The 13,578-nt window shown below is 38.7% G+C and overlaps 1 protein-coding gene across 3 annotated transcripts in view; it reads left to right on the top strand.

Moving 5' to 3' along the window:
• Nucleotides 1-983: 983 nt before the first annotated feature.
• raf1b (Raf-1 proto-oncogene, serine/threonine kinase b) overlaps nucleotides 984-13,578 on the top strand; it is a 29,021-nt gene continuing 16,426 nt past the window's right edge. Inside the window, exon 1 of one of the 3 annotated variants that reach the window (XM_035387033.1) lies at nucleotides 984-1,352. The gene's annotated coding sequence lies outside the window, so the exon portion shown is untranslated. Of the gene's footprint in view, nucleotides 1,353-5,246; nucleotides 5,812-13,578 lie in introns of those variants that run through there. The other 2 variants (XM_035387032.1, XM_035387034.1) reach the window with 2 other exon arrangements.

Genomic DNA, 13,578 nt, shown 5'->3' with positions numbered 1-13,578 from the left:
GATGTACATCTGAGCTAACCTTTCTGAGTGTCAGAGCAGCAGATCAATAAGTTAGAAACGTGCAGCCATCTCAGTTTTTTAAGGTGGTTTGGACACTGACATTTCCAATGTTTAATGGCTCTTTATTGACATTGACATTCAGTTAACTGGAACAAATGCATCACAGACATATTTTTGTATGTTTTCCTAACATTTGAGAAAATTAATGAAAGGAAATGTGTAGTTTCATATATTTATCTTAATTTCTGTAGTCATTGAGATTTGAGTGAAGATCTTACTCATGAAAACCTAATTCTTTATATAAACGGTGGTAAGGGAAGATCTGAGCATAATCAAGTGTTACATTGAAAGGCTACTTTTAGATAATGCATTTCTACTCACAGATAAGGGCATGAATGAGTAGATTTTGTTAAGAATCTGAAAACATATCCCCAAATGTATATTTTTTAAAAACATTTAAACATTAAAACTGTGTTTACAGGCACATTACAATTGTACAAATAATGAGGTATTCCTCATTAATACATACTTCCACTTATATTATTTGCTGATTATTTTAATTTTCAGAGTATTTACATGATTCAATAAAAGCATCCAAGACATAGGTTCGATTTTGTCCATAAGAACAACAAATGTATGAACTCTGAAGAACATGTTTGTGAGAAATGAAGGGATGTTCATTCAGCAATTCAAGCTACTACTTTTTTTCTTCTCTGAAACTGCATAATCACTGTCATGTCTCTTTTAACTGTCTTCAAAATTTTGGCCACAGAATAGGTAACTGTTCTGAGAAAATTGAAATACACATATCCATCTGTCATGTGCATATATGTCTGCTTTGTTTTCCTCCTCCCTGTCAGCAGATGTAATCAGATGATGCAAGCTGGAGGGAATACCTTAAATCTCCACTGTGAGGCTCTCACTGGGCTGTCCCCGCCTTGCCTCCCATCTCCTATCATATGAGCTGTTTGCATTAGTTGTTCCCTGGGATTTGTGGAGATGAGGTTTATATTTTTCTTTACTGTTTACTGAAGAAGATCCTGAAGGCAGTGAATGTCTTTTTGTCATCCAACAAACAAGAGAAGAAAAACAAAGAGAGAAAGAAATGTGCATTTGAAAACTCTTTGGGGATTTCACGTCTGAGTGCCATTACGCTATCTGATACGGGAAAGCATTTTTAAAGGGATGCCTCTTCCCTGAGAAATATGTGGCTGTCTAACAACATTAAGGGAGGAGGGTAGAGCATGGTGCTGCCCAATGTCAGCTATGATAGGTTCTTCACTACTCAGCCATGGTTACCCGGATGGGAGGAACCATTTATTCAGCAATGAGACCTACCTCAGTTCTAGCAGGTAAGTAAAGAACCTTCTAAAAACATTCATTGTTCAGTTGTTGAAACAATCGGTTTTCTTCTTATGAAACTGATAGAATGGCAGACACAGCATATGCACGCACATACACACGCACATTCACACACGCGTGCACTCACTCACACACACACACACACACACACACACACACCCACATTCAATCTTTTTCATTTGGGATACCTCTCAACAAAACAGCTTTTAGCTTGAACTAATACTCTTCGAATAAGACAAAATGTACATGACCAATTTTTTAAAGTTTCATTAATTATTTAATACACAGACAGGAATGCAGAAACAGACAAAAATAAATAATTGATGATAAATCCCTACATAAAATATTTACAGAATATATCATATACCATTGTTCAAATCCAAACAATGGATTTTCTCAAAAGCCATTTTCTGAAGTAATTTGCCGAGACAGTAATGCATTACAGTTAAACACTGGATACCACTCAAAGAGCACTCTAGGACCCAATGAGTTTGACAGTAATATCTGCATATTGAGATAGTGCTCACAGTTTTGTTTAGCATATTGTGCAGTAGGACTTGTGCTCATGCAGCGGTTGTCTATATGAATGCACAGGATGTAGGCAGGAAATTGGAGTTTCTGAATATTGAAGTAAGCCTCCTAAGAGATTTAGTAATCAAATCTGAAATTTCTGTACAAATATATCAGATTACCTTTTTATGGTAGCTTCATAGTCCCTGTCATCACTTTCTCAAGTCTACCAGTGGATGGTGCCCTTTGCCACAGACATTTTTTTCTCTTCAGTCTTTTATCTTACTTGCGACAGTTTCTCTTGAAACTTATGTTTAGAACAATGCTTTAGACTGTCAATTGAATGAGTAAATATAAAAATGTATATCCAAAGATTGCATTGATATGCTATTGTCTGGCATAATCATTTGGTTTTGAGTACATTTAAAAGTAAAATACAGTCAAACATTTTCATCTTTAATGAGCAGGTTGGACATAAGTCGTAGTCATGCAGTTCTTGGAGACTGACCACAAAGTCGATAAGCACAGGAAAAAAACTTACTCAACACAGATGGGTGGTTGCGATATTCTATGCCACTTATAGTTTTTACAAAGTTTTGCAGGGTTCACTTATGTGAGGTCATGAAATACATTCCAGTAAAACTGAAGCCAGGAAAACTGTCATAAATTTATTTAAATGAAAGAAAACTTAAACAGAAAGCATGTTTACCTTTAGAAAAACAATGAAAAAAAACCCACAGTTCACCTTCAAATATTCATTTTCAGATCTATCAACTGCCCAAAACAAGTTTGAATATGTATAGGCAAGAAATGTTAGTGAGAGCTAGCTGCACACTGAAAACATATGGCAGGTATGTATGGAAAAATATTTATATTTGTCTTTGCATGAAGGTCTTAAAAATGATTCAGGTGCACATACAGCATATATTTCAGTGAGGTTTGGCTTTAATCATCATCAAGCAAATTGATGATGCCAAATGCATACATATAATATCACCGACATTAATCAACTAGTAGCACATTAATGACAAGTAGCTCGCAAAAACAATTAAGTCACAATTGCACAATGGCCAGCATATAAATATAGACAAATATAAAGACCAAAATTGTATGTACATGGTGAATGGGTGAAGCAGATTTCAAAGCAGACAATTAATTGGTCACCAAACCTAAGCACATAAGACTTTATGATGATAGTTTTTAGTGCAACAATCAACAACTCTTAATGTATACAGGACAATGAAAAGATTATGTCTCAGCACTAAAACAGTGAAACATAGCTGGACGTACAGTATCTATAATCATTAAGAATTATGAGAACAAATTTCCATGTGGGGTCTGTTCCTGTTGCTTCTCAACAGGAGGACCAAATAAGTGTCAATGCCTGTAAAGCAGGCCATCATGAGGCTGAAAAATCCAAATTCATTCATCAGAGACACACCCAAAACATTGGGTATGCCAAAAGTAAATGTCTGATACACTGTAAGGAAGCAAGAGTACACTGGTGAGCTAGGCAATAGTAAACAACCTGGTAGACCATGGAAGACCACTGCATTGGATGACTGAAGAATACTTTCAGTTGTGAAGAAGAACCCCTTACTCTATCAACTGTCAAACAGATTAAGAACACTCTCGAGGATGTAGGCATAGAGATGTCAAAGACTTTCATAAAGGGAAGACGACACCAGCATAACCTCACAGGGTTCACTGCATGATGCAAACCACTCATAAGCCTCAAAAACAAAACAGCCAGGTTAAAGTTTTAAAAAACTAGAGCTCGGGAGCAAAGTCTTATGGACAGATGAGATGAGTATTAACCGGTACCAAAACTGGAGAAATAAAGGAACTGCTTATGATCCAAAATACCTCCCCGGCTCCCCCCCACCTGTGAAACATGGTGACGGTAGTAGTATGGCTTGGGCATGTATGTTTGCCACTGGAACTGGCTCACTTGTCTTCATTGTTGATGTGACCGCTGACAGCAGCAGCAGAATAAATTCTGAAGTGTACAGAAACATTTTATCTGCTCAGGTACAAGCAAAGGCCATTGGACGGCAGGATAATGACCCCAAACATACTGCTAAAGCGACCAAGTTTTTAGGGCCAAACAGTGGAACATTCTTGACTGCCAAAGTTAATAACCCATCCTGAATCCAACTGAGCATGTATTTCAGTAGTTGAAAGCAAGACTGAAGCCAAAAATCCCCCGAGACAAACAGGAACAGAAGATGGCTGCAGTATGGGCCTGACAAAACATCACTAGGGAAGATACCCAGTGCCTGGTGATGTCTATGGGTCGTAGACTTCAGACAGTCACTCAATGCAAAGGATTTGAAACCAAGTACTAAATATTACAATTTTACTTCAGATTATGTTAATTTGTCCAATTATTTTTGCTCTCCTGATATGGTGGAACTATGTATAAAAAGGGCTGTAATTCCTTAAAGGAGACCCAAAATTAATATACATATCTCAAATTAAAGCAGACCGTGTGCCCTTTAACCGCATATTCATTGTTTTATTTCAAATCTAGTGTAGTGGACTACGAGAAAAAACAACAAAAATTGTATCACCATCCCAGTACTTTTACATTTAACTGGATTTTTGCCAGTATGCTTCTGTTAGGATAAAGAAGCTTCCATAAATATTGTTTGTAGTAAATACATAGCAGTTTCAATGTTTGCAAATCCAGAACATGAATCACTCTGCAGCTCATTCAAAACCAGGACATTAGGTGAGACTCAACAACCAGGGGTGGGGAGCATTGTACATAATCTACAGCTGTACCGCCATACAGAATATTCCATAAAAGGTCAGTGGCTATTTATTACTGCAATTAATTCAAACCTTGCATCGATCAGATGAATACAAGCTTACCATTCGCGACACAAGCACCTATGTACCGTTTGAAGTGTGTTTTGCATTTTGGCTTTTCAAGTCATACTCTTTTCATACAGTAAAATTCAGGCTACGAGCAATTATAACCTGTGCTGACACAATGTTGTAAATGAGCTATATAGACTACTGATACCAAGATAAACTATGGAAAAGAATCTTGATGCAGTAACGCGGAATTATTCTTCATTGCACATAGATTTATGTAACTTTGCACAGTTGGTTTAAACTTGTGTCCCAAGTGCCAGGTGTGCATTTGGGTCATTTTGTAATATTATTCTGGTGCTAATAATAATGACTATAATAACAGTCATTATTATTATTATTATTATTATTATGACATTTGCAATACAAGAACTTATGTAAGAGATAAAGATTAAAGGAAGACCAATGAGGGCCAAACTTGCACTCATGTAAGGCGAAGTACATGACAGCCATTCCTGCTCGTCAAGACTAGGGTATCCGATTTCAGGCACAGGCGTCAGACAGGCGCATAACACAAACTCAAAGCCCCAATCGCCTACTCAAAAGCACGGGGAAACGAGCAAATAGTGGTGTGTTGACAAAAAACACCGAACGACTTTTTCCTAAAATAGAGGTGTGAGGAGAACCCTTGGAGTACCTACATTCGTCTAGCTTCTTACAGTGGGAGTTTTAGCTCGTGTTTCCATGTGCCACTCAAGCGTATATAGTTTACGGTTGCCGTTTTAAACCAAGAAACAAAACAAAATCTAAGGAAAGCTGTGCAATACTCGGAAGATCAATTTACAGAACTAGCCAATGAGAAAACATCGGAATACAAACACCCGGAATTTTAATTTAGAAAAAAATAATATTAAAAAATTACCGTAAACACCCGTCGCGTTGTTCGCTATTTTATTACCTCCCATTGCCTGCACAAGGCTTAATCTGGAGTACTGATCAAAACAGTTTGCTATTCTTTCACTCCCCAATGTGAATTTGCAAATATGATGATGTCACCCAGTCGCCACTTTTTCTTCTAGCGATAGTTATGGCGGAGCTGAAGTTTTCCAACTTTCCTTGGTAAGTTTCCTCTTGCGGTGCAATTCATCTTGACTAATTTGAATGATTTTCCTTTTGTCTTAATCTTTAATCGAACGTAATATATTAATCAACATTTAAATCGCCTTAAATTTTGTATCTTACTTGCCTTTAATGTCAAACTTTGTTACGCAGCTAATGTATAGCTTTAAGTTTCGTAGCGGTAGAACTTCGTATCGGTCAGAAAATGGGCCATAATGCTGTCAGTATTGGAAGCAGTGCAACATTGTATCATCCGAAGGTCTTTGCGTTACAAAAATAGCCTTCTGAGCATTCTAAACCGGAGTTTTTAAGGGCTTGGATTATTTTATCGAGAGACTGACGTAAATGCTTTCGTCCTTTTCTTTAGAGTTCCTTTTTAACAGGTTTTTGAAAGCAACGCTTGTTCTGCCCTATTGTTGGGAATGGCTACCTATTTTGTTAGCTCGTAACGTCCTAGCTAGCATTTGTTACAGTTAAGAAAGATGGTTACTTTAGCCTGTCGTCACCGTAATCCAAGCAAATACCGTATTATTATCATTTTATTATTTAAACGTCATCAAACTATATGCTATTAATACAAACGTCATGGAAAGATGACGGCCCTAAAGTTGTATCGATTACAACGGTGTGAACGGAAATACTCACGATATACATGCCTAATGGAATTTTTGTGATATTAATCTGCGGTTTTCAGTCTTGCACTAAATGTAATGGACCGTAATATATTCAGTCTCGTGCTAATTTGAATAGGCTGCGAGATATTCCAGCTAGACAATGTCCAGAATTTAGAGATTTACTTGCCTTCTTAGTTAAGAGTAGGCAAACGTTCCCCTGTAATGTTGCTGTAACGTTAACTAGATGTGTCTCGCACTCTAACGCAGAGTTAATTTTAACTGTCTTAAAAAAATGTAAGGAGCATTTCAGTAGTAATGAACTTGAATGGAAATAAAATTTGTAATGCAGACTATTGCTGCAAGAAACTATTGCTTTTCGTCAATTAGGTATATGTGCAGCAGATTTAGATTTGTAGTACAGTATGTTTTGGGACATTTTAAAAGCAATGACAGTGATTTGTAGTGTCCTATGCTAGTTTTAAAAGGTGCTTGTACCTAACACGAACGCCACTTTAAATGCATATTGTAGTTGCTGTTGAAATCAGAACGACAGATCGCTGTGTAGTTCTAGCCTTGGATGACAACACTTTTCTTTTCTTTTTTTTTTTTGGGGGGGGGGGGGGGGGGGGGTTCCAGTACTTTTTAAAGCAATGGCTTTCATATAGCAGTTGGATTAGAGTAGGGGTTCTTGACCTTGGACCTGGAGTATCCCCCTGTATGAAAATTTTCATTTCAACCGTAATTGCATGTGCTGAAGTGTGAAAGGGGTATTGATTGTTTTTAATTGGATGCTTTTAATGTTCAGTGAGGGATGATTTGCCCTCTCATTGCCACAGTTGTTCAGAAATGTGTGTGTGTATGTATGTATATATGTATATATATATATATATGCTAGAAAGATAATGTTATATTTATTTTAAGAAATTTTAATCAGTCAGATCAGTTCTCAGACAACATACACTTGAATTTTATACGCTGTGAAAAATGATTCCATACAAAATCATTTGTCAAGAGGAAACATTTTTCTCAGTGCAGAAAATGTAATTATTAGTTGTCTGATAACCAATCAATTTGCTTTGTCTTTGAAACCTTTCCTGTAAATTATTACATTCCTATAACAAAGTCTGCAGTCCCAGAATTTAGAACGTGAGTACAAGTGAAACCACTATCAGGGTTTAGCTCTGTGTGAATGACTGCCGTTCCACAGTCATGGCCTTCCATGGACACTTGTGCATTCAGCTTGTTGACTATGGCCAGCAGGTTCATAATTCTGATGGTAACATGACACTCTCCTGTATCACAAATGCAGCGTAATTTGTAAGTCTTTTCTTCTGGAACTGAAGTAAGAGATCTCAGATGTCAGTGTGCTCAGAAAGGTTTTATCAAGGAATGCTTCAGCACTGATTTGAATAAGCACTATTTGCAGAAACAACATCATGGTTTAGGACAGGGGTCATGTGCATGATATGTACTTACCCTACTGGCTGAATAGTGATACTGTGGTTACCTGAAGCTAATTTTTAAAGTAAGAAAGACCTCATTGTCTGATTTGAACATAAAAATAAGCACCTTGAGAAACATTAGAAGTAGGCCAACACACTCTGAGGTGTGTGTGTGTGTGTGTGTGTGCGTGTGCGTGTGTGTGCGCGCACATTGAGTTGTGTTTGTGTTGAAAACAGTCAAATATCTGAGAACATAACAGGAAAACCTTGGTGAAGGAGACATTATTTCTGAGGGGTCACTATTTGTAACCTTGCTTCTCAGAATTGAATCAGTTGCTATAGTAATGTTTAAGTAGTGTATTGCCACTTGTATGGCAAAATACAATTGCTTTGATAGACGTGCTATGCCTGAGCAACTACTGTGTCTATATTGTCAGTTTCAACACATCATTTTATGTACACAAGAACCACTTTGTAATGGATGCAATTCAAGTGACTAGACTGGAGTTTACCATTGTAACAGCTGTTAGGATGCTATCCTACTTTTTGCTTTTGTCAGTAAGTTACATGTAAGTTACATAATTACAGTTAAAATTCATATGTTTTCTACATTCAGCAGTAATTGTGATTTGGCTGCAGGTTTATGCAGACCATTGAGTATGTGTATGATTGTCATTTAATGTGTTCATGCATGATAAGCTCATAACAAAAACAGTAATGTTTCATGACGTCTTGTTCTTTTTGGCAGTGCAGAAGTTACCAAATTAATTTTAATGTCATGCTTTTCATAAGTGTTATCTTAACTGGCTGATTGCTGACGTGCCCCCTTCCCAGTCCTCAGAAAACAGGTTAAAATAGTCCGACAATCCCGTAAGGCCCTTTGCATGTGGTCTCCCCCCCACCCCTTAGTCTGAATACAACTGCCATTTAAACCAGATCCTTTTCTAAATCTGGTGTGGTAGCATTTAGATGTAATTGATAGCATTATAAGAGGTCTGCATTAAATCTTAAAGTAAAACCTCTTTCTTCTCTAAATTGGGCACATTTACATGTGTGGGATGTCTTGTGTATCGGGGGCACGAGCCAGAATTCTTCCCGTGACTTCTCAGAGCCTGACTCACAGTGCATTAGCTCATTCCAGAGTTTACCCAGACTGTTTTCATTGGGGTTCATAAAGCACTTCCCTGGCCCTCAAACATGACCAAAGGCAGGCGTCTTCACTCGCTTGAAATTTAACTTAAGGTACAGTCTCCCTTCTGTGCCAAAAAGGGGTGCATTTTATTGTTGATTTGCTAGTCGTTAATGTTTGTGACTTGTTTGTAATCTAGATCTAATCCTTGTTTTTGTTCAGTTAGGCTCAGTTGTAAACGTGGACTGATCAAATGCAAAGTGCTCCAAAGTGGCCTTCAGTCTCTCAGTGCCAAGCTGTTCATTCAACCATTAGCAAGCACAAACAACAACTGGGGGAGCATTTGGCCCCCTGTCTGCTTTGCATGCAGTTTGAGATTCTTAAACACTGTGACAGTTGCTGTGCTGGTTTGCATCCTGCAAAGTTTGATTGTGTGTTGAAGCCAGGACTATGAAATGCATGTATGTAGCAGGAGTCCTGTGCTGCTGCCAAGCTGTGAAAGTTCAACAAAATGTCATGCAATCTTTTTTCTATTAGCTTCACAACCTTGTGTAAGAATTGGTAAAAGGTGCTTGTAACCTGTGCAAAAAGCTACACAAAAAAACAACAATGAACAATAATTAAAAGCAAGAATTTATTTTTATTATGGGCTCATTATCTTTTCTTCACAAACGCAGGTTGTCGTTGAGCAATCACTCAAACTAACACAGCAAACTGAGTTGGAAGAGAATCTGTAGTGTATGCACTTTTAATGAAATTTATTGATTTATTATATTGCCTTGAAACCATCGGAGTTTAATTCCTGTTTAAATTACAGAGATGAATTTCTCTGTATGTGTTACAAATCATTAACTGTAAATGATTTAAAGTCTCTAGAATAGCACTGTCCTAATTCCGTTGCTCCCCCTTTGCATACCAAATCTAACAATATAAACAATATAAAATGAAGGAACACTGTCTGTGCGCGCAGTGTTTTTAGCTTCTTTCCTGATCAGATCAGAGTTGTGGTCTTCACTTCGGGCTCTATTTGTCTGGGATGAACATCCTGCGAGTGGGCAGTCAACAGAATGTAGCCAGGTCTAAACACAGCACACTGAAAGTGTTGTACTTCCCAACACTGACTGCATGTATCAACGAGAAGTGTGGCATCGAGTGTGGGAACAATTATGTAAAACGCCCAAGTGACTAAGTGGCAAGTGAGCTAGTTTGTTCTGCCACAGGACATTTGATGCATATGCAGCTGTGGGTGAGAGTTGACACAATCCCTATACGTAAACAAATTGCACAGCAATTTTGAATATTGTTTTCTGAAAGCTTTCAGTCTACCTTAGAGGCACTTTTTATAATAATAACAACAACAGAAGTCATCAACATTGTCATGAAAATATTAATGTTATGACCAATAATTATGGATTGCTGTTCATCCAGTCCACTACACAGAGTGAATATCAGATGACATTGGCATTTTAATTTTAAGGTTGGCCTTTCTACAGTGGGCCCTATGCAGCATCTCGTCATACTCCCATTGTTGTTGTTGGTAGATGATAGAAATGTTGCAGTGCTTGTATACAGTGTGCTGTCCTATTGTGTTTGGGTTGCGGATCATGTTCTTTATTTAGCTTGGCACTGTTGTTGACCTTCTGCCTTGTGAGCCTCTGAGTGCCCCACCTGCTTCGCCTGGCGTGACCTCCTCAGTGAAAGTGTCCCCAGTTGGTTGTCTGGAGGAATGTGATGTTGGGCTGAATTTATGCTGAGGCCCATCGGAGCTTGGTCCCGCTGAATATGTCCCCTGGAGATGGCATGCTAAGGCATTTGGCAGTTGATCTGAAGTGAATTGAGAGGCATGTTTAATGACGTACAGTATCAGCTGTGAATGCTGAGAACAATCAGCGAGTTCAAATTAACACCAGGAACTTAACACCAGTAACACTGGTTTACTACTTCATAAATTGCTAAAGATTATGGCAATTAAATGCTTATAAGAAAGGGAAAGTTTAAATCCAGGGATTATTAAAGGTGAAGTATTTTCTACTGTAATCATATTTTTGGATATTTGTTTCAGTACTCAGCTCCCTAGTATTTTGCCTTGACAATGCAATTGCAAGACTGAGTAGACAATGCCTGATTGTTCCTTATCATCAAAAGGATATGGGTATTGTGCTTTGAGATGGAATTCAAGTTTGCAGGGAACCAACTTTTTCTTTAACGCGGTGCAATTATGTTTTTCTCCTGAAGAAAACATTTGCGCGCCTGGTGCGTCATCTGGACTTCATGTGAAGCTTCAAAAGTTCAGATGTGAGTGACTCGTATGTGAATCACGGACAAGCTTTTGAGCAGACTGCCCCTCGTGCACCATTGCCCTGGCCTGCCCTTTAACTGAAACCCCAGGCCACAGTGATGTGTGGGGTACTGGCTGCTCTGAGCTACTCCTGTGTGGTTAGTAAACTGTTGGAATGATTGCCAAGCTGACATAGCTATGACAAGTGCACAGACCAGCTGAACAGGTTCCTGCCCTTAAAGCCAAGCGCAGTGCCTCTTCCCTGATATCCACTGCAGCTGGCTTACACTCAGAGGTGCAGAAACAAAAATGAGCCCTTTTCTGTGAGTGAGTGTGTGTGTGTGTGTGTGTGTGTGTGTGTGCGTGTGTGTGGGCACTCCTTCGTGATGTCTTTTTGCTTGTCGCTTGTGCTGTTAGAGGCTTAGCAAGAATGCTATAGAGAAAATATCTGTGTATGTTTGCTATTGTAAAAAGGTGAGTGTGACATGCATTGTAACCAGAAATGCCACACTGGTTTTGACCTTGAGCAGGCACTTGCAGTTAGCTGTAGACACTTCTTTAAGCTGTTAAATAAGAAATGTTTTTTGAAAATTATTTTGCAGCTGCTTCACTTTTGATGAAAATGTACGACCTCAGTGGCCTGTAAGTTGTGCTACTCTCACCAAATGACCTTTTTATTGTTACCTTAAAAATGTAAGGATCCAAGTTTCACGAAGATTCTTTTACATGTAATTTACAGGCAGAGGGCAAAAGAGCCATTTTACTGTTACATAATATTGTTATACAATATTTAAAACTAGCTATGATTTTTAAGGCTGACTAGAGGAGACAATGCAGAGTGCAATATGACTGTGATTGCAGATCAGGTTTTAACAGCTCGAGTCAGAAATGTTTGTCAGCTGAAGCTGAAGAGGTCCTAAATTGGACTAGAGCACTATCGATGCAGTGCATATTTTTTTCGAATGACAGATTTATTGAACCAGCTCGTGGCCAGTGCCACAAAATGGTGAGTGCTCCTTGAGAAATTACACTGATGCCTTCCACTTGAATTGTTTTGAACTGTGTCTAGACAAGCTGACAGGTAACATGCACTCACTTGTAGAACTGCTCAAGAGTGAGGGATCTTAGATTTGAAACGAAAAAATCGGTTAACCTGACAAAACATTACAAAATACGGACACCTGGAGAATATTTTGGTCCCTACTCCCTATATAGTTTTATAAAGATTTAAATGCTATATAGTTTTCAAGTAAATAATATAAATCAGAAAGCATTTGTATATTTAACCCAATAAGTTATTTATCTATTTATTACTTTTGAGCTCACAAAATGTAGATGGATTTTGCTGGATATAGTTTTGTAATTTTTTTAAATAAATGTTTTTTATAATTGCATTTATAATGGTAAGGTAAGCTGGCATTGGTCTGTTTTAGAATTGAACTTGCAGTGACACATTCATACACCCTTTTTACCTTTATAATGACAATACGCAACAGCCATAAAGTGGCTTTGTGTTCATGCAGTGGAAACTCCCTAATTGATTAACAGATGTCCTGACCAGAAAACCACATATGTAAATAAAACTGAAAGCAATGGATAGAAAGACAACAAAAATGTCAATATTATCGTGCACAAGTTTTGTTTGTTGCCTTCATTGCAGGTTGAAAGGAATAATTGAAGTCTGTTTCGTGCTGTTTTATGCCAGAGTGTTGCTCTCTGTGAATATTTAAACGGCTCATAATGTCCCTGTGAGGCCTTTTTTTCCACAGCCGTTAACTGCACTGGATTCAGCCAGAGCAGCAGGGACCTCCAGCTCTGTTTATATTCCACTGTAAAAATCAAACAGACCTTCCCTTACCATCTGACCCCTGCGGAGCAAAGTGTCAGCTATAGGCATGTTAATGATGTAGCCAGCTTCTTCCATGGGGCAGCAAGTCCGCAGGGCTTGCTCAGCCATTTTATTAATTTATTTATTTGTCTCTCCATTTTCACACTTGCTTCAGGCTCTCCCCAACACACAGACGCTGGTGGTGGGAGTTGGGAGGCTGGGTGGGTGTTGGGGGCAGGTGATCATGCACATGTGTGAGGAGCTGTGTGTTAGGGCTGATTCAACACCTCTGGGTGTTGGAGGAGGGCTTGGGGGCGGCCCTGGCCTTCCGTCTTACAAGCAGTTTCCTCGGGGGAGACTGCGAGGAGCTGGGGGTTCACGGGAGGGTCACCTCCCAGTTAATAAACCACAGGGCCGTGCGCTGTGGGGTGTGGGGCGGGGGGCTGGGGGTTAGACGGGCCTGGCTCTCGGCCAGC

Source organism: Anguilla anguilla, chromosome 13, assembly GCF_013347855.1.
Source record: "Anguilla anguilla isolate fAngAng1 chromosome 13, fAngAng1.pri, whole genome shotgun sequence".
NCBI classification, from domain to species: Eukaryota; Metazoa; Chordata; class Actinopteri; order Anguilliformes; family Anguillidae; genus Anguilla; species Anguilla anguilla.
Note: the sequence above shows the minus strand (reverse complement) of the source record. Positions and strands in the feature narration are given on the sequence as shown.